The 27,736-nt window shown below is 41.9% G+C and overlaps 1 long non-coding RNA gene across 5 annotated transcripts in view; it reads left to right on the forward strand.

Moving 5' to 3' along the window:
- LOC121106796 overlaps positions 1 to 27,736 on the forward strand; it is a 195,014-nt gene that overhangs the window by 61,413 nt on the left and 105,865 nt on the right. For all 5 annotated transcript variants that reach the window (XR_005839855.2, XR_006931503.1, XR_006931506.1 and 2 more), the window contains one exon: positions 5,283 to 5,481. This is a non-coding gene — a long non-coding RNA (uncharacterized LOC121106796). The remainder of the gene's footprint in view (positions 1 to 5,282; positions 5,482 to 27,736) is intronic.

Raw genomic sequence — 27,736 nt, forward strand, 5'->3', positions numbered from 1 at the left:
GGGCCTCTGATGGCTTTTGTGAAAAATAGTCTGGAAATAACCATTTGTGCACTGTGTCAGAGTACATTTTCTGACTGAGATCTGCATGAGCAGTGGTAGAAAGTCTGTTAATTTAGTAATAGGCTTGAATGAACGGCGCTCCAGCAGAGAGGCATTGTGCATGGTGTGGCTGGCAGGGAGCACGAAGATATCCTCTTCAGTTCTTACCCCCTCCGTGCAGGGCTGACTCAGCCTGCCATTGGGCAGAGAAGTACAGTGCAGTTGTTACCCTCCTGACACTGCAGTTCTGTGTAATGTTTTGTATGCTTTCATTCAAGAGGAAGTGAGGGTACTGCCTGAGCATACACAGCAGGGGAAGATGCTGAGCTGCTCTTCCTATGAGCTGTCACAATATTTGCATTGCAGCTCAATAGCTTTCCTATTGTACTGGAAATTTCACTCTTTAGTAAGAGAGGAAAAATTGCAAAAGTGACTCTATACTAACAGCATTAGTCTTGCAGATGTAAGCTGTACGAGGTCTCTCATTTTGAGATGTGCATTTAGGATTGGGGCAGAGACAGTTTTTGACAGCTCTATGGAATTAATTCTTCTTTATGACAGTGTGTTTTACTACTTGCTGTACGTAATAGTTTCTTTCATTGCCACTTATGTCCTTTGCAGTGAATGAAATTCGCCTCTGTATGACAGTACACTTTGAGTGTCGGTGGCTTTCATTTTGTCTATTAAAGAAGATAATTGTGAGGAGCAGATCAGACCTGAAGGAGGGCTTCTGAACTGAACCCATTTCAGAGAGGGAAAACAGAGCTGTCAAAACTTTGACTTTCTAATTCCTAAAGAGCCGTTAATTCAGTCGGCTGCATGATCTACTGGGAGTAGAAATGAAACTCCACTTGCATGACCTCTGGTGTCAATCATTGTGGGAGGCATCTGCATTCATATTGTCAATGCACAAACTTTCTTTACTTCCTGAAGCATGAAATCACCTTTCAGATGGAGTAAGAAATATAATTGCCCATTCTTGAGAGGTGTAGCAGTTTGGTCCAGGGCTTCAGTTATACAGAGAGATATTTGAACGCTCTATCCTGACTTGAGCATCAAGCAGTCTCTTGGAAGCCGCCTGCTTTGCAGGCCAAAGTTTCACCACTTGTCTATCCCTAGGAACACACTTAAGGGACATGGATATAATTAGAGCTTGAAGCCTTGAAGAAAATTTATTCACTGTTTTTCAAACCAGAAACTACAGCCCACAGTTAGGTTTGCAGGGAGGCTCTGGTACTGGGGGGCACGACCTGGTTACCTGTTGTTTGACAGAACATGGAGATGGTTGAGCTTAACCCTTTACATGCAGAGATGGCATGACAGAGAAAGTGAGCCCCAAAGAATCTGAACTGCAGGATATGTTTTTACTGTTTTTCCTATAAATGTTGTTCCTTCCTATGCCAGTTGCTTACATGGGTTTTCGCCATGTTGCACTGCAGTTATGCTGATCAGGCTTTATGCCAGGTGTAGGATGGCGTGCATCTCGCATGACATGTTTGTTAGGTCTTGCTGTATTTCTGAATTGATAGCACAGCTTCTGTTGTCGTCTTGACATACTGAAGATGCTGGCATGCTACCCAGCCCTCCTCAAATATCTCCGTATGTGTCTTAGAGTAATATATGTCAAGTTTAGTGTGATGACATGTTCTGCATCTCCTTACAAAAGACATATTGTTCCAAGTAAGATAGTTCTGGTTGTATGCTGATCAGCACATTGATTAACCTGCTTAAAATGCCACCTGAAGCAGTGTAGATTATCATCAATACCAACCATGAATTTAGCCCAGATGCTCTGAACTTGTATCTGATATGCCTCATGTTTCATACGTTCCACAGACAAAATCAGCAGCCCATCAAAGCTGCCATTTCCCGTGAGCCGGGGTGAGGGAAAGCAGCCAAGTGAGCTCACACTGCAGCCGTAACTCACCTTTCATGGAGTGCTGAGTCCGGCACCTCTCACTGCTCACGACTTTAAGATGCAGGAATCCTTCAGCCAGACCCCAGGTGTGCACGCTGGTGACCCTGCTGATCTTTTCTGTACTTCAGTGTCATCGGTTCCTTTTCTTTCCCCCAAAAGCCATCTGTTCATCCTGGCCAGCAGGAAAGCAAAGCAACAAAAAGTGCCTTGGCTTAGTAAGTAGGGCACCTTTCATCATGTGACACAAAGCTGCTTTTTTCTTTTTTTTTAGACATTCTGCTTTGGGAACATGAACATGCTATAGAGAGCACTTATGTGCAGAAACCTCTGCAAGGAGCCCTTCTTCTTATTGCACTTACTGCTGACTACAGGTACTGCAAGAAGGGCTATTCAAGCTGTGCCTTGTTCCAGTGGAGATGCCCAGCATGTTGGCAAGTGCACCTCCTGGCTTAGAAAGACCTGTAAATACATAAGGATAAATGAATATAACCATAACATACAATTACATGCCTCATCTCTGCATGCATTGAGAAATATAGGGCTGGCCCTTGGAACTTCCTCCAGTGAGGCATCTAAGTTTGTCTGGGGAGGGAGAGTGTAACAGAAGGAATATTTAAAGGAGCAAGAATGAGACTTCTTTCAGCTTTTGAACATCTTTCCCAAGAATTTATAGATAAATTGACTAATATTCAGTGGTAAAAAGAAAGAGTAAACTGACTGGTGTGCCTCGGGGCTGCCCTCAAAACGAGATGTGTCATCTGCATGGCACACACCGGCTCTGTCCATCTCCCGCGTGGCTGGAGGGCAGGCTGCAGAGCTCAGGATGCTTTCTGCCTTTGGGTTTGTGTCTGGAAGGGCTGACTGCAGCACACTGTGCTGCCCGCTCTGCTGCTGGGCTTGTCAGAACAGGCACTGTGCCCACCTTTACTGGGATCTGACGGGAACGTGATGTGACTGCGTGTGCGAGCGCAGGGCTGCTGGCTGCTGACATCTCCCAGCAGGGAGGTGGAAATCTCCATAAGCTAGAGCATAGCTGTGAGCTATCCCAGATGTATTTCCACCACAGCAATCTGCACTACAATGCTGTCACTGCTGTGCTTGGGGGTGGAACGAAGGTCTCTGGGTGCACAGCATTCACCTCACTGGAGTTTGTTCTTTGTAATGCTGGAGCACAGCCTGGGAGAGCAGCGCTGCTCTGTGATGCATTCCGGTGTCACTGCTGTACTGAGGGTTAGTGCTACACAGGTGACAAGTGTGTGTGTGTGTGTGCACGTGCTCTAAATACAGCACAAGGCAGGGATTGTGCAGGATTACATGGTTCCTGAAAGTATATTCCTGATCAGAAGCATTCATTGGGATCATAAATCTTAAAAAAACACAAATGTGGTTCAGGAACCTGCATTGGTGCTCCTTGTCAGACTTTTCAGCTGGTTTTCTGTGTTGCTAGTTTTCATAATGCCAGATGTGAGGTCCTTTATCAGTAAGAAAGCAAGAATTTGGCAAGGACCAAAGGCACACTTGTTAGTACGCATTGATCCAGACTTGCTCTGGATATTGGGTGTGAATGAGGGAAGTCAAAGGCCCTGTAGTCATTCTCCTGTAGCTACAAAAGCTTAAAGATGTTTCTCTGAAGATCACAATTCTGAATGTTAAAATCCGTGGAGAGGAGGGGAATGCTTAGCTGTAGCTTTTTGAATTAGCAGCCAATATTGTGTGCTTATAATAAAGTCTCACTGACAAAGCTAGAAACATTTCTTAAGCTCCAGATGGCTGCTTTTCTTTATGACTTGCTTTAGGGCGCAGACTTTGGTTTCATATATTTTGATAATCTATCCTGATCATTGAACTAATACTCATAGTTCTGCATGCACTGCAACAGCACCCTTTGAGAAGCTGCAGCACGTGGCTCGCTAGGGGAAATTTCGAAGTTAAGAAAATGTCTGTAGATGGTACCTCTCGTTTCTTAGGTTCTGTTAGGGCTGAGGCCTGTAACTTTGATAATGTCTCTTTAAACATTTTGAGTGATGAGATTCTCATTCTATAGTCTTTCAGTGGATGAAGAATAGTCTTGAAACATTTTCTGAAGCCCCTTCTAAAGACCATCCTTTATGTTGGATCGAGTTCTAAACCAAGAGTTTGTTGGATAGAAAATACAAAGGGCAAAGCTGCACAAATGTTTTATGGAGATGACAGAGAAGGTGGGAGCTGAGCATCCCAAGCTCTGGAGCTGCTGAGCAGTTCTCACAGCAGGGTTTGCACCGGTGGATTCACTACAGTGTAATTGCAGCATCTTCAGAATCAGAATATCACATAAAACAAGTATCCATGTAGAAGGAGGAAATAAGGAGCATTGTAGGACAGAGTACTTTCTGCAGTAGCACAAACATCGGAAAGCTGGGTCCAAATACACAGATTATTAGAAAACTTCTCTTTTTCATACTGGCCTTGCTGGTATTGTCTGCATTTACATTCCTGTGGGCAAAAGAAACAGCTGAGTGTGACTCATGGGCAGGGTAGTCTGAGTGTGGGCTTATCCCAGGGGGCTTATTTAGAGACGTCTGTGTTGCTCCAACTTCAGGAAAGCACTTGGAAAGAAAGTGTGAAGAGTGTGTGGTTTACCCGATTGATCTGTGTGTACAGTTTAATGCTGGAGCTTTTCACTTAGTATTCACTTCACAAATGAGAGATGTGAAATGTTTAGATTAAACGAAGCAGAAATTAAAAAAATATATTGATTCTCTCCTTTCCTTCCATCCTTCTTACTAAAGGTCTTTGGCTCTCTTGCATTAGTGACTGTGGTATATATTGGCATTTACGCTAATGAAGAGCCCACGATGTTTCCCTAAATGTTCTGCTACAAGTTCCTTGTTAATAGCTTCCATTTATCCAGCAAAAGAAAAACTGCAATCTCCAACATGTTGTGCAATAAACCAAGGGCACAGAAGGGGCGTGAAAGTCCAGTCTTTCCCTAACCATGCCGTCCTTTATTCCAGCACAGTCAAATACTTTGTACAGGAAGATGAAACCTGAACTGCAGGTCAAAATGAGCTTGCCCAAGGATCTGTGCTTGTTCCGCTCTAGAGATGGAAATAGACAGAAATGAAATCTGAGTGAGGCCCTGTGGCTTTTGTAGCACAGCAGTTAGTGGTAAGTTTGCCTAGGAAAATATTACCATGTTCTAACTGAAAGTAATGATACTGCTTGCTGCTTGTACTTCGTGCTGGGTGAGAGAAAAGCTTATTAGCAGAAATAAGCATTTTGTTTTTTAACCTACTTTTCTATAGTGTGTGATGGAAATGCTAAAATGTGAACTTTATTTCATCAGGTTTATTCCATGAACAGAAAGGGAGACAATAGCCTGATCTTCCCCCTCTTCGTGTACCAGCAAGACTTCAGGATGGCAGTCTTTGATGAGATTCTGAAACATCAAATCAGGAAATGATGGGAATAAGCTGATTTCTTCCTGAGCTAACACTGAGAGCAGCATTGCATGTCTGATGGAGAACAGCAAACAAGTGAGAGAGGTAAGAAAGCTTCTTTAGAAATAGTTCTTTTGCATTTCTGAAACACGAAAAGCAAAATTAAGTCTTACAAGAAAAACATAATTAAGTTTCACTTGGATAAATTCCGTGGCTATAAAGAGCTGATAGAACAAGCACTGTGAGCACGTGAAATACACCGAGCTTACAAAAGCATTTGGGCATCATCTGTACACATAATCTCACTGATTCATGTGAAGGTGATGTTTACTTAAAATAAAGGTGGGGCACTGATGTTGATCGTTGCCTTCTTAATTTGCCAGTGGTGTTCATTCAAAAAAAAACATAAGCCACAAAATGTGTGGCTAATTGTGAAGGTTTTCTTCTAGGTGATCTTGGGCAGGTCCAGCAAAGTGGTAGCAGCAGTGCCAAGAGTGTAATCCATGTATGGTTAATCTCCCAGCCTGTACTCCAATGGCTGTTCCACTGAAGAGTAAAGATTCTTTCCAGAATTAGTCACAGGGACTAATTAATTTATCTACTTCTAGCAATTAGTTTTTCTTGACATATTATAATGGATTCTGTATTCATCATCCAATCAGCAATTTTGAAATGGTCATTTAACGCCTGCAAACCATAAAGATTAAAAAAATACGAATACTGAGATCCTCTGATTAAAAATCCATCAGATAGGAAATGAGTTTTATCTCAGTGAAATTGCACAGTAGAGAAGAAGTTGTAAAGGTATATAAATACAGAGTGATCAGTGCCAAAATTTAAAGCATCTCTAGGGGACATTAATATTATTTGTATGTGTTTGTCACTAATTAGTCTGTCTGTATTTCCCTGCAGAAAGCAGTCTTCTAAAACAGCCCAAATTCTGTAAGGTTTTCACTGAGACCACTGCCTGCTTCTTATGTTGACTTTTTTTCCCCATTTCTTTTCTCCTAAGGAAGAAAAAAGTTAAGCACAGGTTTTTTATTGGAGAGTATCTATTTATTGTGGTTGTTTATTTCTGCCAAAGGCAAAACCCAAGTGATGCACAGTGCAGTTGCTCACCTCCTGCTGTCCCGCATGCAGCCGAACCCTGAGCAGTGGCTGCCCCCATCCAGCTCATTGCTGAGCGTGTGTGGGATGTCCCTTTGGCCAGCTGAGGCCAGCTGTCCTGCTTTGTCCCCTCTCAGCTGCTCTTCCCCCCATCTTCTCATGTAGGGCAGCACGAGAAGCTGTGAAGTCCTTGACTTAGCATAAACACTGCTCTGCAACAACTAGAGCATTGGTGTGCTGTCAGCATGATCTTCATCTTAAATCCAAAACACAAAATACAAGCTACCATGGAAAAAATTCACTCTATCCCAGCCAAAACTAGGATATTTTTATGTGCTGACTTTAGAGTTGCTCTTCCTGCTCATTTGGTGAACAGCAGTTGATGCTCCAGCTACGATTTGTTAGCAGCTGCAAAACCCAGCGTTAGCATGGGGCCTGGTTTTGCTAATAAATGCCCTTATAATCTTAAAGTTTTCCTTCAGAAAGCTAGTGGAGAGCATTTTGTAGCAATTGAGTTAGCTTTCCTGTAATCATGCTGCTTTTCAGCAAGCCTTGAACCACATCTCTCTGAAAGTGATAGATGATTTATTCTTGCTGCAGGAGGCTGCTGAAGTTGCTCATTAACAGTTATTGATGCCATAACACTTCTTGCTATAACAGACTTTCTTTTGATTATTAGAACTTCTTTTAGCTTCAGTTCTCAAGAGCTTAGTCATAGCAGCTTAATCAATATTTTGGTGTTTCTAATGGGATTTTTTTAAAAATAATTTGTCCCATTTTTCTTTATTTACTAAAATGTCTATTGCAATCAAAGGAACTGTTTCCTCCTTATTTTTTTTTCCTCCCAGAAAAGGTTCTTTCAGAAGTTTCAGCAACTCTTTGCAATGACCAGGAATATGAAACTCTGTGTGCTCTGTGTTTCTTGGATACCTGTTTGAAATGCTCCAAGTGCTTAAGTTATTGCAGATGATGTCATCCTGCAGACTGTGCAAATGACCAGCAGGCTCTGATCCCTGCACTGATCTGGCTTTTGATTAAAAAAAGATGTTACAAGGTTTCCATTCATTTAAATGGGGATATGATCAGACCATTAGCTGCTCTTTTATTTCTTTTGAATAATGAAATATTATACAAATAATTCAGAGGAGCTGTTAGTAATGCAAGTCCTTTCAATTGTTAGCTTTTCTTTGTTATAAGATGATTTATAATGAATTATTTTCAACTCTTTTGTGTTAGAGCTTTGTTCTGTATGGTCCTTAAAATTTTTTAGCAAGATATTTCTCTTGCATTCAAGTCATTGCAAAAACCAGTGATGAGTTCTCAAGCATGGCATTCTTTCCCTGTGATTTCTGCAGTTTGTGCTGTTTTCTATTGTAAGTTGTGCACAGTATATCTGGTGGATTCTTTCCTGCTTCCAGAGCAGGGAGGAGAGGGTGGCTTTTGATTTTCTCATTCTTAATGAATGGAAAAATAGCATTGCTTTGACTCTTTAATTTACAGTCATAAAACTGCCCAAAGTTTACTTGGCAAAAAAGGAGTGAAGAACTTCTGACCTGCTGGAAAGGAGTGTTTCTCTCTGGATTCACCTCCCAGCCGCTTCCAGCAATCAGTCTTTCCCATTTACATTTGTCAGTTCATAAACAGTTCATAATTTTTGTTGATAAAGATCAGACATCAAATTTTGTACCAGAAAAAAAGATACCTGATTAAATACAAAGGCTGCTCCGAAAGTAATGCCTCCTGTTCTATGGTGGTGGCCCACGACGTCAGAGGCGGCTGTTGGTGGGATGGCAGCAGAGGCTGAACCTTCCCACCCATATCCCATTGCATTTTGTGGCCATGTGACAGATGGCAGCAGAGGGGCACTGTGGCAAAATGGCGTCTGGTAATGATACTTTGTTCTGCTGGAACACTGAAAGGTTCTGTGAGGTACCCAGTGAAAGATTTCTGCTCTACCATCCCCTGGAATGACAGTTCCCATTGTCTTGCGTTGTGGTGAATTAGTTTTATTTCCCCTGAAAGAAAGTTTATCTTGCTTCTGAGGAAGATTGTCTGACTGGAATTTGTGCGTTACAAGAGCAGAAGGGAAGTTGCTTTTATTTTTTAAAGTCCTCGAGGATTCAGTCTAATCCTTGAAGTTGGTAATAGGATGTTTGTCCAGGACCACAGCGCTGCCTGCTTATGAGCTTCCAGAGATTCAAGCTTCACATTATCTAAACACACACCTTCTTTGGGGTTTAGTGGTAGTTTGTTCATGTTGGTCTTTGTTTGTTTTTGCATTCCAAGGAGCTGTGTGTCTGTCTGAACTGTGAAGATGACTGCCTTAAATAATGGCAGGACAAGGCATGTCAGATACAACTCTTTAGACAGGGCTGGCTGCTCATTCTGAGAAGAACCCTTTTTCATATTTCCCACCAATTGACAAACCTACTGATGCTGAGCTGCTCTGCTGATGGTCTTATTTACTGGGGACTGAATCTGGTTTGTGTGTCAATCTTGTGACATACGTCTCTGAAGTTTCTGGTGTGAATGACTTGCTGGGTGACAAGTAGGTCTGTTGCAGAGAGAAGATTAGAAAAGAGCAGTTCTGCCTTGTGGCCCAGGCTTTTAACTGCTTGAGAAAGCACGAATCTTCTCTGTTCTGTAAAGCTGTTATAAAAAGTCTTGGTATCTTTTTTTTTTTATTTCCCTACAGCTGTCAAAATGGTACTTAGTAGGTTTATCCAAAAACCTGTGAGCTGGGGGTGTACTCACTGAGCTGATCCTGTTTTAATCATTGACCTTAAGTGGAAAGAAGCAAAAAATCAAACAAATATATATTTTTTTCTGATCTTTGAAGGGCTGCCAAAGCCAGCAAAGTTGAATTCATTTGGGACGAAGGAGATGCTTTTGTTTTCCTGCTTCTTTCAGCTTTGTTGTATTTTTTATGGCACTCAGCTATCGTAATTGGAATACAAAACAACTTTGCATCAAATCCCTCTGAAACTGAGGTATGCTTCATATAAGTACAATGCCATCCAGAGAATGCTTGTGTATCTTACACGTGTGTAATTAATACCTTGTTGCTAAGTATTCTGAATTCGTGCAGCATTTTTTTTGTTAAAGGACAAAGATGGAGGGATGATTTTCCTGCACCTCTTTGGCTTGAACAGAGGAGCTCAGCCTAAACCAAGTACTAATTCAAATGCAGCAATTTTGAAAAGAAAAATTAAACACAAATCTGAATTTTTTTTATATCATACAGACTGCTAACATGAACCCCCCTGCAAGTGTTATTTCTGTCCTTGTGCTCAATGCTCTGAGGGACATACACCTGTTCACAGTTTAGTGGCCTCACATACATACACAGCCTGTCCAATATTCATGCATCCTTCAGGTTCAGTACACTGGGAATAAACCTTAGAGCATTTTTCTTAAAAGGTCATTAAGGCTTTCCAGAGGCCAAAACTGTTTAGTAATGTTCGTGTAGTGAATTAAGTGGTGTCACATTTGTGATTAATGTCAATTAAACAGCTTGGGCTGATTTTGTATGATCTAAAGCAGTTTCGTTCCATATTGCCTGCCGTGGGACATGGCTGCAACTTTGGCTCTGGCTGTGGGCTCCTCTAGAGCTAAGATGATAGATTTTGAATGTCACTTGCAAAGACTGGGAGGGGAATTGTTGAATATCGGTGAGGATTCTTTGTGTACCACTCAACATGGTCTAGAATATTTTATTCACTGCCTTGCAACTAACATGAAAACACGAGAACAAAAACGAGCTGGGCTAACTTTGTTTCCTTATGAACATAACTCTGCATACCAGTTCAGCAATAGAATCGTTTGCTTTCATGGGAGTGTAAGCATTTGCAGGATGAAACAAATAACAATTTTAATGCTAAGAAGTATAGGGACTCCTCTGTAAGTCAGTCAGGACTTTTCTTCTGTGAAACCACACAATTCTGTGAAACAGGACAAGATGAGTACAGTTTTGAAGTCATTCACATTCACTCTGGACTGTAAGGACATTGGCTGGTGTTTGATTGATGCAGGTAATGGTTTTCGCTCACCAAGGACAGAACATACAAAAAAAGAATAATTCAAGAAGCTGATACTTTGTAAATCTGATAAAATGAATATTTTCAACTAGAATTTGGGATGTTAAGTAACTACTTGTAAATTTATTCTGCTTCCATGCTGCGTACTCCCCTGGGAATATTTATAGAAGACAGCCTTCATTCTGCTGAGCTGAACAAGCTATGCTTAGTTGTGTTTTGTAAGATGAAATCTGTGTTGCCCCCATCCTTACAGAGACCATTCCTTTATCAGTTTCAGTTTGTCCTCAGATATCCTGAAGAATAAGCACAAATGTATTCTAAATCCTGTTAATATGCCTCTCTAATTTCTGGAGATGACTTTCCAGATTCATGCTAGGGTTTATTTTGTCTTTTCTTTGAGGCAGAGATGCCACACTGGTGGCTCATCACCATTCTCAAAGCCTTGAGGCTTTCTCTTCCTCTGTCATATGGAAATCAAAGTATTTCATGGGAGTCCATCTGTTCTGATGAAAGCAAACACCTGACATTTTTTGACCAGCCCAGAAAGCTTTTAGATAGCAAGCTGCTGGATTTCCTCAGAGTTTATTGACTGTTGTGCTCTACCTCTGAGGCAATTCTCCTATGCAGAGTTGGTCAGGTACGTAAGACATCCCACAGTGCATGCTGTAGATCAAGTCTCAGGCAGGTAATAATCAGATGTAAGGATTCTAGTCCTCACCTGCCTTTGTCTGAGGTAAACCACAAAACAGGGGTTCTGTTACATGATACATGTACTAGGATAACCAGAGGTTCCATTTTGTAATGAGATATAATGGCCTATATGAGTTTGATTATTTCTTTTTGTTTTGTTTCCCTAGAGCAAAATTCTCTTCCTAGAGATAGTAAATATTATTGTGCTTCTGGAGTAATAAGATACTGTTACGAGAAAAATCCTGTATGTTTTTATCTTTGAGATTGGATTAAGATGCTAGCAACAAATGCAGCCATTTATGTGTCTCTTCATGGCTATCCTATCCTTGGCTGCCAACATTTTCCTGAAGGATCTCTCCATTGTATATTGTCACCTTCACTTTGTTTCTTAGTTAGCCATGCTCTTTGTTGGGAAAACAAGAACCAAATATGTAAGAAGGAAGAACATTACTCCTTCAACCCTTCACCTTGATAATCATACTGATAGCCATTATAACACTAATCCATCACAAACAGATTTTTTCTGTAAGAATCCCTCAGTAAGGACAATTTGTCAATTATGGTGTTACTGAATGCTAACTACAGTGGCTCATAACTTCCATTTTAAAGCATTGCCTTATCTTATGTCCAGTTACCTTAAAATATCGGACTCCCATCTCTGGTACATTGATGGTCACTTTTCTGCTACTACTGATTTCACAGATAGGAGTTCCTTCCTAGAAACACCCCCATAGAGTTGTCTGTCTTGATTCTTTATCAGTTGCTTTCTCTCTCACTGCTTTTTTTTAAACATTTCCCTCACAAACTGCTTTGATAAAGCAACTCAAAGTACATGATGGTTCTCAGCCACTTTAAGGTTGGTATGTAGTATAGCACAGACCTGTTTCATATTAAATGAATTTGTTTCCTACAGTGCTTTACTGTGAGCCTTCTAGAAACATAGTTCAAGAGTGGAAGAAGGTTAATTCACTTACAGGAACAGGCCATTTTTCATTTTATTGTTTAGATTCATGTATTGCTAAATTATTATCTAGCAGTTAAATGTCAGGTTACCCTCCACTGCCTTCTTCAAGGAGCAATTTGGCATGAGTTGTCTGAGCCTCAGGGGAGGTTTAGATTGGATGTTAGGAAGAATTTATTTACAGGGAGTTGTCATCAAGCATTGGAAGTGGTAGAGGGAGTCCCCATTCCTGGAGGTATTGAAGAGAAGGCGGACGTGGCACTGAGGGATGTGGTTTAGTGATGGGACTTGGTGGGCCAGGCTGATGGTGACCTTGATGGTCTTTTCTAACCTAGGTGATTTTACGATTCTATGGGTGGTAACCCACAGCATGTGTGACTGCACAACAGCATATCACTGGAAATGTGATTGACATTTTCCACTTTTCCACTGCCTGACTGGGTTGCCTCTTCCTCAGTCTCTTTTCTCTCCTTCCCTCCTTCTCTCCTTCCCCCCCTCCACCCAGCACTGATGTTGTATGTAGCTAGAACCAGCAAAAGCATACACAGCTTTCTCTAGTGCACAACTTAAAAATGTAGCTTACTTTATTTCATGAGTCATTTGTGCTCTCAAACAAGATGAGTAGAACAGACTCCTTTTTCATGACAACAGAGATAAACGGGTTGGTATAATTGACAGAAGTATGTGACAGATTTGGCTGCTCTGTGAGAGCAGAGAACTTTGTATTGGATGGTATTTTCATGACTGGGCTGTCAGTGTGGAAAAGACCTCTGTTTTTTCAAGGAGTGTCTGCTCTGCGTGTGCTAAAATCGGGTTACTTTAAAGATACACAGAACTGAGCGCCCAGATGGCTGTGCACTTCTGGATAATATCGGATGGTAGCTGTTCAGAGAGGAGGTACTAAAATGAAACCAGTTTCTTCAATCTGTAGGAAGCCCAATTCGTTTAATTTTATACCCTTGAGTGTGCTCCGTAAACATGGTATGCTCTCTTATTACATTTCCACCTCAGTAATTGAAAAGTTCATACAGAAGTTACACATGGGAATTGTTATTGGAAGGTGATTTCTTTTTTCTTCTGCTCAATAAATGCAGTTCTCAAGCAATTATATTTTTTTCTATTATACAACCACAGAATCTCTGCTAAAAATTTCTCAGAAACGTGCTGCAGTTGTAGAAGAAATAAAACCTTTGAAAAACAGAGTATTTGTAGTAAGGTTAACCAAACATCTAAACATGAAAATTGTGTATTGACTTTGGACAATGAAAAGAGTTGGGAAATATTTCATACTGTACTTGGTATGTTTTCTGAATGCATAGAATTTGACCCTTAAGGGTAATGTTTTATGCCCTTGTTTAGAGCAATGGAAGCACAAAGCTTTGATGATTAATGACTTTTGGAATAAATCTGTATATATGCAAGTTCTGCTATTTTCTGAAGATCTGTACAAAATTATTTTATATACATTTTCAATCAAAGCCTTCAGCCTGGGAGGGACATGAGATAAGCTTAGTGTCTTCTGCTTTGGAAACAAGATGTTACTCTTTGGACCTCCAATGGAGTATACCTATGTAGTCAGGGAACACAAATATAAACACTGTTCAGGTCTCTGAGAAGAGAGATGAAAGCAGCCTTTCTGCTGGAACAGGACTTCTGTTCCAAGACAGGTAGAACTTAATTCCGAGCTCACAGAGGTTAATGAAAAGCTTTCCATTGATTTTTCTACTCTGCTTTTATATAGGATACAATACCATTCTCACTGCTGCAGACCAGGTCTCTTCCAGTAGTACATTTAGGCAGTGCAGCTATCATCTATTACTTTTTCTTTTTCATCCTCTCCTTAGGAAGCAAATTATGACTGCTTTATGACAGCGCTGTTATAGGAGAAGCATTTTGTATATGTGTTGCTTTGTGTTCATAGCACAAAGCAGGGTGAAGGTGTGTTTTACAGTTGAAGAAGGTTTTGAAGGTCCTTAAATTCTGAGAAAGTTCAGTTAGAGATCTGATCCCCAGGGAGTTCTGTTGGCTTACAGCCATTGAAGAAGGATTGGCTGTGCCAGAAAATTCTGCCCAGACTCTTTTTCTTGAGAGGTGTCTTTGGATGCTGTGTGTTGGGCCACTGAGCCCTTTGAAGCTTCTGGCCGTTGCCGACTTCAGGTCACAGGAATGCAAACTGCTGTAGGTACTGGACAACAGATTGAAAACTTGGTGGTTTTTTTTTTAATTATTATTATTTTTCCACTACTCTTTTCTGCATCTAGGTAATGTGCAGGATGTCTGCACAGTACTTTGTTAGGCTTTTTATAGAATAATGTATGTGTTCTTGTCAGTAATATCAAATTCCTTTTTCTCAGTCCTGTTATTAAGTGCGAAAGGTGGAATGAAACGTACCTCAAGAGAGGAACAGAAATGCTGAAATGAGAGTTATGTCTCCATAATCTGCCACTTTGGTGTCCACCATAACACTTGTGCCATCCTTTTACATCTGCCTTGTCCACGTGAGCCCCACCTGGCGCAAGGATTCTGAGCTCCCTGACTTCCCAGTGTAGTGCACAGGGATAGCACCGGCTCTGCTGGGGCTGCTGGTTTACTCCATGCACTGATGGCAGTATGGTCTATCTCAGAGACAAACATTCTTGGATCTCTTAGGGTGAGTAAAAACTCACTTTCAGATCTTCAGTGTGTAACCTCAAACCTCTGTATTGACGATTCCTGCTTAGTTCTTTGAATAAACTTTTCTTTAAAAATTATTCTTAAAAAAAAAAAAGCTAATTGATTTCAAGACGTGATGTGAAAGCCTATCCCCTGCTGCTGTAAAATCTGGTGTCAAACTTTCTGCAATGACAGCATATTTCATACTGCAAATTCCTCTATTTGCACCAGTGGAGGTGTTTATGGCACTGTTCATTTTTAATTATGGCTTTCCTGACATTTTAGGAAAAATAACCACATTCTTTTTCATCACCCCTTTCACCCAATACGTAATCTTTTCAACAGTATTTAATCACAAGGAAAGTATTTGACGTGTGTGCTGGCATTTGGGATAATTTTCAATACTTCATGGGAGCCAAAGGGTGGAATTTGCCTTTGGATGTGTGTGTGCACCAAGGGAAGAAAGGTGTCCATCTGAAAGAGAACTTTGACTGAAAGTCTCTGCCTCAGTAGGAAACCTTCTGTTGATTTCAGTGGATTGGCAGAAATCAACCCGGCAGGTAATTAACACAGGTAGAAACCTGGCCTCATTTTTGTGGTATTGCTTAATGATCACATTCGTTGCTTTCTTACTGTTGCTTCAGAAACAGCATCAGTTATCATTCACTGAAATTCTTTTGCTTGGGTCTGTCTGATTCTTTGCTTTTCAAAGTCAAAGGGTGAACAAGAGGTGCAGGATTTCATCACAAAAGCTGTACAATGCAGAGGAATTGACACCTAAAGAAACAAGCAGAGTTAAACAGGATTTGACAGGTTGCAGGAAAGAGAGAGTGAACAAGATGCAAACAATGAGCAGCAGCTACTTATTATTTCACTGGTCACCACAACACATTAAAACTTTCAAAGGCTGTGAAATTAATTGCATGCAGAACAGCACTCAAGGTGCTTAATATTTTGTCTCTCTGGGACAATTTGCTAAGAGCCATCTTTTGAACTACAAATACAAAGCAGGAAAGATGGGGCTCTCTCTGGCTGTGTCATTCTTCATTTTAATGAGGAAAAAATGTCACACTGAGCAGTGTGAATGTGAAATATTATAATATGCTTCAGTTTTATGTCAGAGCAAGTGTGTTTCTTAAAAGAGCCCTAATGATTCTAAATTTTAGACCTTGTTGACAAGACATCTGCTTACTTGGCCTGTGGTTTGAGTCTCATGTATAAACTCATTATCATATATATTAAAAGAAACCTATTAAAATATTTGCATTTTAAAATGAATGATTAAAAAGAACCCATCCACCCTACCCATCTTTCAGAAACTTGTTCTTTTTGTCGTGCAAAACATTCCACTAGGGAGAGAGAAATAATACGTTAGTTATTTTCAAGCCATTTAACATTTGGGTAATTCTTATAATTACTTTTCTCTTTAATTGTTAAAGCTGGAAGGCTTATATAATATTACTTTTAAAATTCATAGTTCAATGTAAATAATCTTTTCTGTACCCGCAGACCTCTCAGCTGGATGCTGACTATAACCCTAAGGGTGCTCATTCCTTTTTTTGGTCTTATTTATTATTTTCTCCTCATCAGTTTTCTATTATTCTCTTTCCTGCCTCTTCAGCTGTCTAGATGCACATGTAATGGGTGAAACGACACTTGAAGCCTTGCTGCTTGTTTATTTAAACAAACCATACTGAGATGAAGAGAGCTGATGATTACAGAGATGAAACAAATCTTATCTAAAAGCTCATCAGGCTCTTGAGAGATTTTAGAACATCTCCCACCTGGACTTGAGGCTCTGAGCTCTTTGCCTGCTGCCCCTGGTGCAGCACACAGAGCAGGATGCTCCCCCTGTGCGGTGGGGCAGCTCGCTACTTGGCTCTATGAGAATGGGTTTGGGTGTGTTTGGGCTCAGCCTGCTCTCAGCTCTGTAGATCTGGTAGCCACAAGAGAAATATCAGAATATATCCCTTGGCCAAGGGGCCGCTTGCTATGTGGGCTGTTTTCTAGGTCTTGTTTGTTAAAAGGCCTCTGCACAAAGCACAAGAGAAGCGCTGCAGCACGTAATGGGGAAATAGTCAGCTGAGAAGGTTCTGCTGCCTTCCAGCCCAGAGCACCCACGAGGCTGGGATGGCATGGGACTGCTAACACACCCACCAGCATCGTGCTGGGATTTGTATTTCAGCAGTTTCCCCAAAGGAAAAGATGCAGCAAAGTTGGAACTCATTTACTTTGGAGTACCGCTGGTTGCTCTGAGATGAATTTTGCTTGGTGACAAGGCTAGCAAGAAACTTCTTTGCTGTTGAGGTTCTCGTGCCTAACAAGGAGACATCTTCATTTCCATACACTCTTCTTCCACTCTCCTCTCTTAAAAAAAATAATCTTTGGTGTGGCAGTTTTGTAAAACATGCTTAGTGCTTTCTCAGGCATTTAAACCATTTTGTTGCATATTGAAAGCAGCTGTATGGGAAAAGGAAATGGCTCCTGCTGCTTCACAAAAGCAGTACGTATAACATCGCAGCTGGAAATAACATGTTTTATGAACCTGATTTATCTCTCTGCTGTGTGGTATAAATCCTGCTCCCTCACTGCATGGCCTGCACGTGCATTTTCAAGGGCCTGATCCTGCAAGGTCCTGAACAAGGTGCAGAGCAAGGATTCAGTTATAAACAAACACTGATAAAGGGATTGCTATAACTCCTACACATCCTCTGCTGCCTGCCAGGGCAAGCACTTCATAGAGTGGTACAGATCAATAACAATATTTCCTGCCCACTGCAGTTATTACATACAGTACCTAATAGAATATTTGAAAATCAGAATTATAACCCATGCAAAGCAGAACATGCTAACTCCTCCCTTAACACAGTCCCTTTGTTCCATTTCATGGTTGTTAGTGGACGACAGACTTTTATGACTTTCATTTTATGATGTTTTCCCTTTTGCACAATCTATTCTGTTGCCAGTTTTCACAGTTTGCCAAACCCTTTGTAGAAGGACAGCTGCCTGGTCCCTGTTAAAATAGCCGAGTTGTCCACGGTCCTCAGCTAATTTATTGTCCCCCATCCCCATGATGTTGAGAAAGGTCATAGGTAACTGAGGCAGAGAGAATGAGGTGTGTGGGTACTTTACATGATAGAAATGTGTAGGAGTCAAATGCAGCTGGTTTGCTTGCTGCCATACAGGGCTGTAGGTGAGTGAACTGCAGGTGCAGCTGTGCTCCGAGCTGCTAGGCCTGGCTGCCTTTCCAGCCTCACCGGTGCTATCTTTGAATGTGACATACTCTACTGACTATTAAAAACCAGGGAAGCTGCATTCTGTTTCTCTTCTTAAATAATCCAGTTCCCGATTTAGATGCCCTAGCATCTTGTCCTGTGATGAGCATCAAGTATTGAACTACAAAACCTTGAGTATCTCTGTGTCTCGACTGTGTACACTATGTGCAACGTGATTATTAGGAAGGCAGCACTTAGGCAGTGATCAGAAGCCCAGCATGCTTGTTACTGTATAAACCCCAGCAAGATGTCCCTGTCCTGCAATTTGAAACGGTGAAGATGTGTAAGAGGTGGGAAGTGTTGTTTGAACAATGGGGAAGCTGAAGCACACTCATTAAATATCTCGCCCAGCATCGCACGTACTGTGATGGGTTTGAAAAACACTTCTGTCTTCAGTCTTTTGCCCGTAACTTAGCAGCAAGTCTTCTGTCCTGCATGTGAACCCAATAGGTATACAGCCCAGTGACAGTTACTGATTAACAAAAAAAGCTGTTATGCTGTATAAAGTGTTGGAGTATTTTATGTTTTCATGTCTGTTGTGGTGTCCTTCCCTCTCAGCACGAGACAGAAAGAGAGAGAGATCCTCCGGATAACGGTGTCCTTATTAGCTGTGAGTTCAGCCAAACATGTGCTAGTTTTTCTGTCACTGCGCTGTGTTTATCTGCAGCACAGGAATAGAAAACGAATGTCTAATCTTTAAAAAGGGCTTAGGAAGATTACTTCAACCTTTACCCTGCCCCAGCTCAGCTCTGCTTAACTCCTAAAATGGTCTAAATAACTTTTGTTTCCAAGATGGACATCAGTGCGCCATACAGGAGCCACATGGAGGGAGTCAGCAGCAGCTAGCTGGGGTGAGATGTGCACATAAAGACAGAACTGAGCAGTGTCACGTTTCCAACTTTCTTTTTGTTTCTGTAACAAAGAAAGGTGCAGCTGTGCATGTGGGAATAAACCAGCAGGGCAGGGTGAAGGACAGACAGGGAGGGGAGCGCTCATCCTTGCATGGTAGCGAGAAATGCTAACTCCTAATACAGTGAGTGTTGAATTCTTTCCCTGTGTCATTGTGACTTCTTGGTCTCCCGAAGAATTGCTTGGGTCTGGTTTTCTACTAAAACTTTTAGGGAAGAGTAAATAAATCTTCAGTTGTATCCAGGGATTCCATTACTGGCAGCAATAGGCTGGAGTGTGCTGAACCACAGCCTCTCACAACCACTGGAGAGACCCTTGGTGCTTCAGGAGCATCTTGGAAACACCACCTGAGTTTAGGGTGGAGGAGGATAGCGGTGTATCTCCTTGTGATACCAGCTTAGACATCTTTACTGTCTCTGCATTTAAAACACAGAAGTTGCCTGACGGGAAAGAGAAGACGTAAAAGCCCATTTCTCAGAAGAGAGCGCTTTCCTTTGGTCTTGTGGGAAGAGAGAGGGCTAAGCTATGCTGTTGGAGGATTTTTCTTTAACCTCAATTTCTACTAGAAAAAATTGTAATTTATGACCATATTTATTGGCTTCAAACTCATTATTAATTTACCTTTGCATTTCTCTTCAGTCTGGACTGTGCTGTCACACAGAGCAGCTGCCCCCCCCCCCCAGATCACACCCTGTGCCCTTGCAGAGCCTTCCCCATCCCGAGGTGGGTGGAAGGGAGATGCTGGCACACCCCCCCATCAAATAGGAAGGGCAGCAAGGATGAGAAGATGGCTGGCATGGTCCAAAACAGGATGCAACGAGCAGCCCGTGCTGCCTTGGCCTGTAGTGGTATTTCAGGATGCTTCAGTGAGATTCATCTCAGCTGAACACAAAGTGCCTTTGGCCACTCCGCTTCATTAGGTATCTACACACAGTGTTAGATCTAACTGGAGTAGAAACTTGCTTTGCTTTCACTGCATGCACTTTTGCATTCAAAGTGGTGCCTTTCTTCCTCCCCAAACAAAGGCAGAGTAATGGAAATAACAGTGAGTTACCAGGTGTATGGGGGAGACTGGCAATAGCATTAGCAGTTCTGTCACACTGCTGCCTCTCAGAGCACACTGGGCAATGCATGCCTTTGCTCAGGGTGTCCGAATGCTCTGGGTCACCATGGCACTGAAAGGCCCTCTGTACTTTATGGGAGGTGTTTATAGCATCAGTCTCTAGGGCAGCATGTGAATTAGAAAAGGTAGTGTGTGTACCTGTCCTTGCTGTTAGCTGCCTTACCATTGAATGGAGCAAAACTACAGCAAATGGCCTCAGGATGTATGTAGAGAAACTGGAACATAAGATTATAGGTTTCTAATCTGTATTATGGCTGATCATCTCAGTAGTGCTTGGGTTTGGGATTGGGACAGGCAGCTGCTCGCTCTCTTTGGGTATACCATGGCCAGAAAATGTTCAGAGCTGGTGTTGTAATTGCAGACCCCCAGCCCTCCCGTCTGCACTGCAGCTGCAGTCCCTCTCCTGGTGCTGGCACAACACTGCCGCAGTCTCTTGTTGCCAAAGAATGGAACTGAGCTTTGTTAGTGAAGCAGGGCTGTGTATTGTCTGTATTCTGTTGGTAAGTATACGCTGTAGCTGTTTTTTTCTTTATTATCCATAAAGTTGAATTATTCACAAGCAATTTCACTCTAAAGAGCTCTCACATGTACATTTAAAAAATAGAAACAAGGCTTCACTTTCATTTCATTATGTTCTAATCTTTACAAGGGTTTGTGCCTCTGCTCCCGAGATGCCTTTGACTTACAATGAGAAGGTTACCTCGTACTTCTAATGTACACTCATATTTGACAGCCACTTCTCAGCTCAGTAATTATATACACAAATAGAATGCTATCAAAACGTACTGTTAAATATATATATTTTTTTAATTCTTGAAGCTTATCTGCTTGGGAAGAAATTTCTGCACCTATAGACAGGAACTTCAGTAGCTAAATTGTCTTCCCCATCGCACTGAGCTTCTCCAGAGTCCTTGTAGATGTTCAAAAATAACTCCAAAATACCTTAGGAATAAGGATGCAGGGAACTAGCACTGATCTTGAAAATACCCCAGACCAAGTGGGTACGTGTCTAAGAAGTAGCACCAGGCAGCTCCCCCATGTGCTGGCAATGCAAAGTGTGACCTCTTCCCTTCTTCCATCAGAGGTGCTGATTTAACTGATACACTTCAGAGCCCAGTGATGAAAAAGCCCGGTGAGCGGTATGGAGCCGCTGCCAGCTCTCATGTTATCCTACGAACGTTAGCAATGATCATCCCTATAAAAATGTGCACATTTTGTTAACTGCTGTCATTTATTTCAGAGCACTTATTGCTATAAAACATCAAAGATGGTTTAATTAAGAGTTTAAATTTTTTATGCTGTGAAGTAGAAATATTTATGAAAGACCTCATCAGAGGCTGAATATTAAAACAAAACAGGTGTTTTAGCAGAAACACAAATAAAATGTCTATCAGTAAACATTTAAAAAAATCAATTATTAATTGTGGTTCTTTTAATTCCTATTGAATTGCCTTCCAAAGATTTTGTGTCTAGCAAACTATATGGCTCTGCAGTATTCTCATCCTACCTCTTGGCCTTCCTATTTCTGTCCTGGGGTGCAGCTGAATATATTATCTGCATCTTCAGAAAAGTTCTTGGGATCAAACTGAGATGAAGGTTATAAACTAAACAGAGACAAGCGTCTGAATTCCTTCCTAAGTGCTCTGTTGGAAGAGATGACTTTGCCATTTCCTTGGCACGAGCAATTTTTCACTCTTAACGTTAGTATTTCTTCACTGCTGAAGATACCAAACCCGAGAAGTTCATTACGAATCCCTTGGTGGTCTGTAAAATGGTATGATGTTTTCTAGCTCTGGCTCACATTTCTATTGCTGGAATGAAATCAGATGTAGTCGTCTCTCTGATATACCTTAGGCTTCTTGCCCAGTCTGGCTAGGAGGTATCTGTGAGACTGGAGAAGAATGTGAGGCTGCAGTGTCCGCCTTGGACAGGCAGACTGCGTGGTGTGGAGGATCCTCTTATGGCCAACACTAACTTTATTGATTTTTGGAACCTCAGAGCTTCTGGGCCTTTGGCTTAGAGCAGCCTGTAGGCTGCCCCAGATTTCTCCTTCTGTTGCTACTGCCATAAGGGCATCCCCTGCTCTACACCACTTGCTTGAAACACTGCATTCCTATTGCAGCATACTGCAAGTTCTGTATTATTTATAGCTCCGTCACAAACATTAAGGAAAATGTTGCTTTTGGTTCCATTGAAATTATGGCTGGGTCAACGAGATTCACGTTGCAAAATCTCTGCTTTATTTCTGAAAAGAAAAATTGTGTTTAATTGTCTTCTAGGTTTTTAATTATCTGTGTGAGCCCAGGGCCTACCCCTGTAACCTGTGCTTAGCAGGGGGTCACCAGCTGTGCTGGAGCTGGCTGATTCACAACAGGTGGCAGTAGGTAAAGACCCAATCATGGTGATTAGCAGGTGGGAGGGAGGTGTTCTACGTTCTGTAGATCTGAGAGCCTGTTCCAGAAAAGTCCAAGTTGTCATTGCTGGTTGAGAAATGTGATTGGGCGACCAGATCTGAGAGGGGTGTGGTAGAGAGCCAGGTGTTCCCAATCACCTATAAAAAGCTCTGAGGAGGGCTGAAGGAGGTACGTGTGCTGTAGGTGCACTGGGATGAGATGCTTGTTCCTGCTCTAACTGGAAAAGCTTTATTCATACGTTCATTCATCTATTGTATGGAAAACTAGTCTGTCCTAGTAAGAACCTCACTAGCTGTGAGATGGACTTGAAGTGCTTGCTCTGCAGCAGGTGAGAGTACAAAAGGAGTGAGGAGAACGTCCTTCTGTGAAGCTTTTCCACACCTCTTTGGGTGAGAAGGAGCAAAGTGGTGGTGCTGCTGCATCTGGAGCAATTGGTTTGCTAAAGGTGAGTGTGTTGTTGTTGCTGTTATGATGAGCTCCTTTGTCTGCAAAGGGGGAGAGATGGTGATGGTTTGGTGCAAATAAGAACTGATGCTGAACATCTGAGAAAGAGGAGGGTACCTGCTTATGGGGCAGAGCCTTCCCTGAGGGCAGCCTGTGACTTGTGCTGTGGGTGCTCTTTGACTTGTGTCCTTTGTATGGAGCTAGGAACTTGTGATGGAATTCTTACCTCAGGGCTTTAAGGCTATGCAGATAAACCTAATCTTTGCTCTGATTTCATACTGATGGCAGTGGTATTGTTGCAAAATTTAGTATGCTAGGTAAATATTCTCTGTTTCATCTATCTATCATCCAATTCTATTGTAAGTGACTGCCAAGTGAATGTTTTCTTGCTCCAAACTCCTAATGGAGCTATTCACGTTTTTCCAACAACTGTTGTTCAACTCAGTGGGTGAACTTGGTTGGCAAAGCTCCAACTGGTTGCAGTGGAGGCCAGATCCCACATATGCTGTCTCTCTGCTAATTAGTGGATTTATGATTTTCCCCTTTCCAGTCCCCTTCAACAATTAAAGGAACTGCAGTGGGTGCATCTCATGCTGTCAACTGCTTAAGAGTGCGAGGGAAGGAATAAAACTCATTAAAACATATTTATTCTTTGTGATGTAAATTTGATGACTTAATTCAAGGTACAAAATGGTAAGTGAGGTTGCCTACCAGCTTGGTTGAGATTGTAGTACGTGAAAATGAGTGCCTCAAACAGGGCAGGGGGGGGGTTCCAGTAGCTTCAGCTGTGAGCAGGTTTATTGTAGCTCTTTGATTAGGGGCTCAAAGCTGTGCGTCCGGTGCTGGCTGTGATAGTGATCCTTCTGTCTCCATCTGAAGTTAGCAAAGAAATTAGACTGTTGGTTGAGATTCTTTTGGTCTTTAGAGTGGCAGAGCATATTTTCCTTAAATCTTCCCTCTGGGGAGGTGTTTACATGAATGCTTCGGATTTTTTTTTTTTTTACTTTCTTGAGAAGGTAATCTTTCAAGTTATAGAAAGAGTAATATTCCTCCTGTTTCCTAGTGCACAAAATCCTTGCTTACTGGAAGCTGCAAAGAAAGTGTCATGACTCAAAACATGGCACAGCTCTGGTATTGCTTGTGGGTGGGGAGGAGGAAATTAACTGTTGTCAAAGCAGCTGCTATTTGGGTAGAAATAAAATGCTGCATGCTTTCACCTGAAGAGTTCCCTCTAGCTGCTTCTTGACTGTTCAGTTTCTTAATCTACTTTAATTTGGCCAGTAAACTGATGTGTGAAAATCATGTGCTAGTTCAGAATCATTTATCCTGTGAATAACATGCTCCAGGGTCCCTCAGGATGGCATTAACCTTTATGTTGATGCAAGTGAGGAGCTTTGTGTGATTTCTTAGGCTGTTGTGTGCTAGGTGTGAACCCGGTGCAGCTGAACATAATTCACTTTGTAGCAGAGTAATTAAACAATGTTTTTGTAAGAGAAACATAGCAAAGATGCTCCCTCTGATATAATGGTGCTATAATTGCAAAATGTTGGTTTTTTAATCTTGTCTACTTCTTGAAGCTCATAGATTATGATACTCAGACTGAAAGGTATTTCTGCTTCTTCCTCCTCTCCCCAGTCAGCTGCCAAGTTAAATGCAGCTCTACTTCTAACTACCCATCAGCACTTGCTTGACCAGCCAGAAGACACCCTTGTCTTGTAACATCTTGATCCACATCTTGCCAGATGATCAAATAAAGGAAAGTCTGTTGTGCAGTGCAAGCTATTGATCATCACCTTAAGATCCGTAACAGAATAGTAAAGTTGGCTAATGTGGGAGAAGCGATTGCTAATAGGAATGGGAATAGTGCCCTGAAATCAAAGGGTCATAACGTGTCTGCAACTGCTCTTTCATGCCCTTGTTTTTAACACAGAGGACTTCACTCATTCCTTGAATCTTCTGAACACTGTATTAAGGAAGTACTTTCTGCATGAGGAAGGCTTGCTGTAGAAATCATACAATCACCAAGGCTGGAGAAGATCATCCACTCCAGCCATCCGTCTACCACCAGTGTTTCCCCACTAAACCAGATCCCCCAGTGCAACATCTAAATGGTTCTTGAATACCTCCCAGGAAACGTTGCATGGGGTGGAAGTAAACTCTGTGTTGGAGTTCCTCCCACGCCTGTGTTTGCATTGCGCATCTCCTGAGTGGTGATGTGCCATAGTAACAGGTAGGACTGCTGCTCCTGCTTCAGCACGACATGTCAGAGATGTATGCTGTAGGATGTACTGCTTCTAGCAGAAGATACAGCAGTGTCTAATTAGCCAGCAATTATCTAATGTATAAATTAGCTAGCGCAATAGATTCACAACTGCTACTCCTATGTATGGTGTCAGAGATTGCTGTGAAAGGCTGCTCTGAACTGACTGGTCTCTTTTCAGAGAGCTGTTGTTAAGGGAGTTCCCATTCTGGTTTCTGAGGCAGGAATTATGGCCCTATGCTGTGTGGTAGGTGAGCAGCTGTGATTTCCTATAAACCTGTTCGTGCCTTCTGTGAGCTGTGAGTTTTCTTTTCAGAGTCTTCTGGGCTGTCTGTGTCTGTGATGCTGAAGAACATCCATAGCTCTGGGAGTATTTAGAGGTTGTCAAAGGAGTGTGTTCATTGTACCTAAGATACCTTGTGGGATCTTAGTTGGGGGGGGGGGGGGAGGGGGGAAGCCCTCACTGTTCTGTGTTGTTTCTGGTGCCAGAGGAGCTAATTAATGAGAGGGGAAACTGCCCAGACAAGTAGAACTGGAATTGAATTCAAATGAAAGTTTCACTTGGGGACTTTTTGCTACTTTCTCTTAAGTTTTGGAGAGCATTGCAAGATGAAACTTATTCCAGAATGTGCCTCAACTGGAGCAATGAATGCTGAATGGTCTGAGTGTGTGCTGACTGTAGAGCTTCTGTGCCTTATTTATCTCAATGGCTGCAACCTTTACATGTGGGCTTTTAACTACTTGAATACTTTTCTTGAAATCACATACTTTAAAAACACAACTTTACAGGAGTTTTGTTGTATAGGAGTAACCTAAGTATCATCTTTTGAGAAAGCTTGCTGTTGCTGTGTCATTGACAGTTGCTCCTCTTGGTGTTCCTTGTTGAGATTCTGGTTTGATTTCAGCCTTTCCCGTTTTAAATTTCTCGCGTTCCTTTGTGTGAAGTGCAAACAAGTGGTTTGTATTCTGAAAAGAAGTAGTAGTTCTACCCTCTTTACTTACAACTTGGAGAGTCTATTTCAGATGTTATATGAACAGAGAAGGCTAAATTTAACAGCACCAGTAAAACAGAGGCGCGCGTAGGCAGTGTACCCCAGGTTATAAATATGTGCCCGGGATTTATTTCTGAAGAGAGAACAATGTGGACTCCTTTGCAGTTCCACAAGAAAATTATTGTGGCCAGTGGTAAAGGATCCAGCTGGCATTTTGATTGACTTCAGATGCAACTTGCTTTCAAGGTTTTTATTGTAGTTTATGCAAGCTGTCCAAGTACTCACAGCACATCCCCATGGAAAACAAAAGATGATGTATGTGCAGCTTGGCTTTGTTGCTACAGTAAATGCTTGTGTACAAGCTTAAAAAGGAGAAGAAACATTGAATGGTTGGGGTTTGAAAACATACAATTTAATAGGAATAGCCTGAGTTGTGCAGGCTTTGTTTGCTTTGTTGGTTTGGTTTTTTTGGCTTTTTTTTGGTTGTGGTGTTGTGGGTTTTTTTTATGTATCAGTATGGTGCAAGGCAATATAGGGCTTTAAAGTCATGATCTTGATCTTGCCACTTCTTTTGCTGCTGTTATAATGCTTGGAGTCCTTTCCAAAGAATCAGTGGTGGTGTCTGTTCAGCTCTCTGCCCCAATCCCTCTCTCTCTACCCAGCAGGCACCCCGGGCACCCTCAGCGCCCTTAAAGGGAGCGATTGGTGTCAGGTACAGCTTGGGGCACAGCTCCAAACACCCGCACAGAGGGTGCTCACTTGCCTGGAGCATCAGGTGTGGTTGGGATGTGTTGTTAGAAATCCAAGTGTAGTGTCTGCTCAGTGGAAGTGTCAGTTGAGTCATTAAAGGGTTTTTGGCACAATGTCATACTGACCTGTCTCCATTCTCCTGGGATAGTATGCAGAAGCCATCCAAGTTCTGATTTGTTAGCAAGAGTCTTTGAGGTGATGTGAGGATGGCAGGCTTACCAGTGGTACCCACTTGGGGTGACTCTGGTGTTCTCTAACTTCATATCTGGACAGCTCTGGGAGAAACCGTTTCCTGTTGTGTGGGACGGAATGAGTTCTGTTCCTGAGCTGCTAAAACAAAGGTGGTTCTTCACCCAGTGCTGCTGTACAGCCCACAACAAGGCAGCAGAATGGTTTTAACTTCCCTTTTGTTGGTGGGTGACCACCCTGTGTTGGTTACGCCTGGTGCTGCTGTGCTTTCTTCTTTCTCCAAACCTGTACAAACACAAAGATGAATACTTTCCTGGCATATCTTTGTTAGTCTTCAGAAACATGGATGAGCTGGTACTTTACAAGCTACAGTTCTCTTTGTTAGCCGTGAAGTTCTCAGTACTGTTCAGAATGCAAATTAATCAAGGGTTCTATGGATAAAATATCATGTGATGCTGTAATTAAAACCGTGTGTATATACAGTGGGGTCAAGCTGGAGTTGCATGGGCAGTTCTAATTCTGGCATTTCTTAATTTTGGAGTGCTTGACTTAGCAAT

Source organism: Gallus gallus, chromosome 14 (assembly GCF_016699485.2).
Source record: "Gallus gallus isolate bGalGal1 chromosome 14, bGalGal1.mat.broiler.GRCg7b, whole genome shotgun sequence".
Lineage (NCBI taxonomy): Eukaryota > Metazoa > Chordata > Aves > Galliformes > Phasianidae > Gallus > Gallus gallus.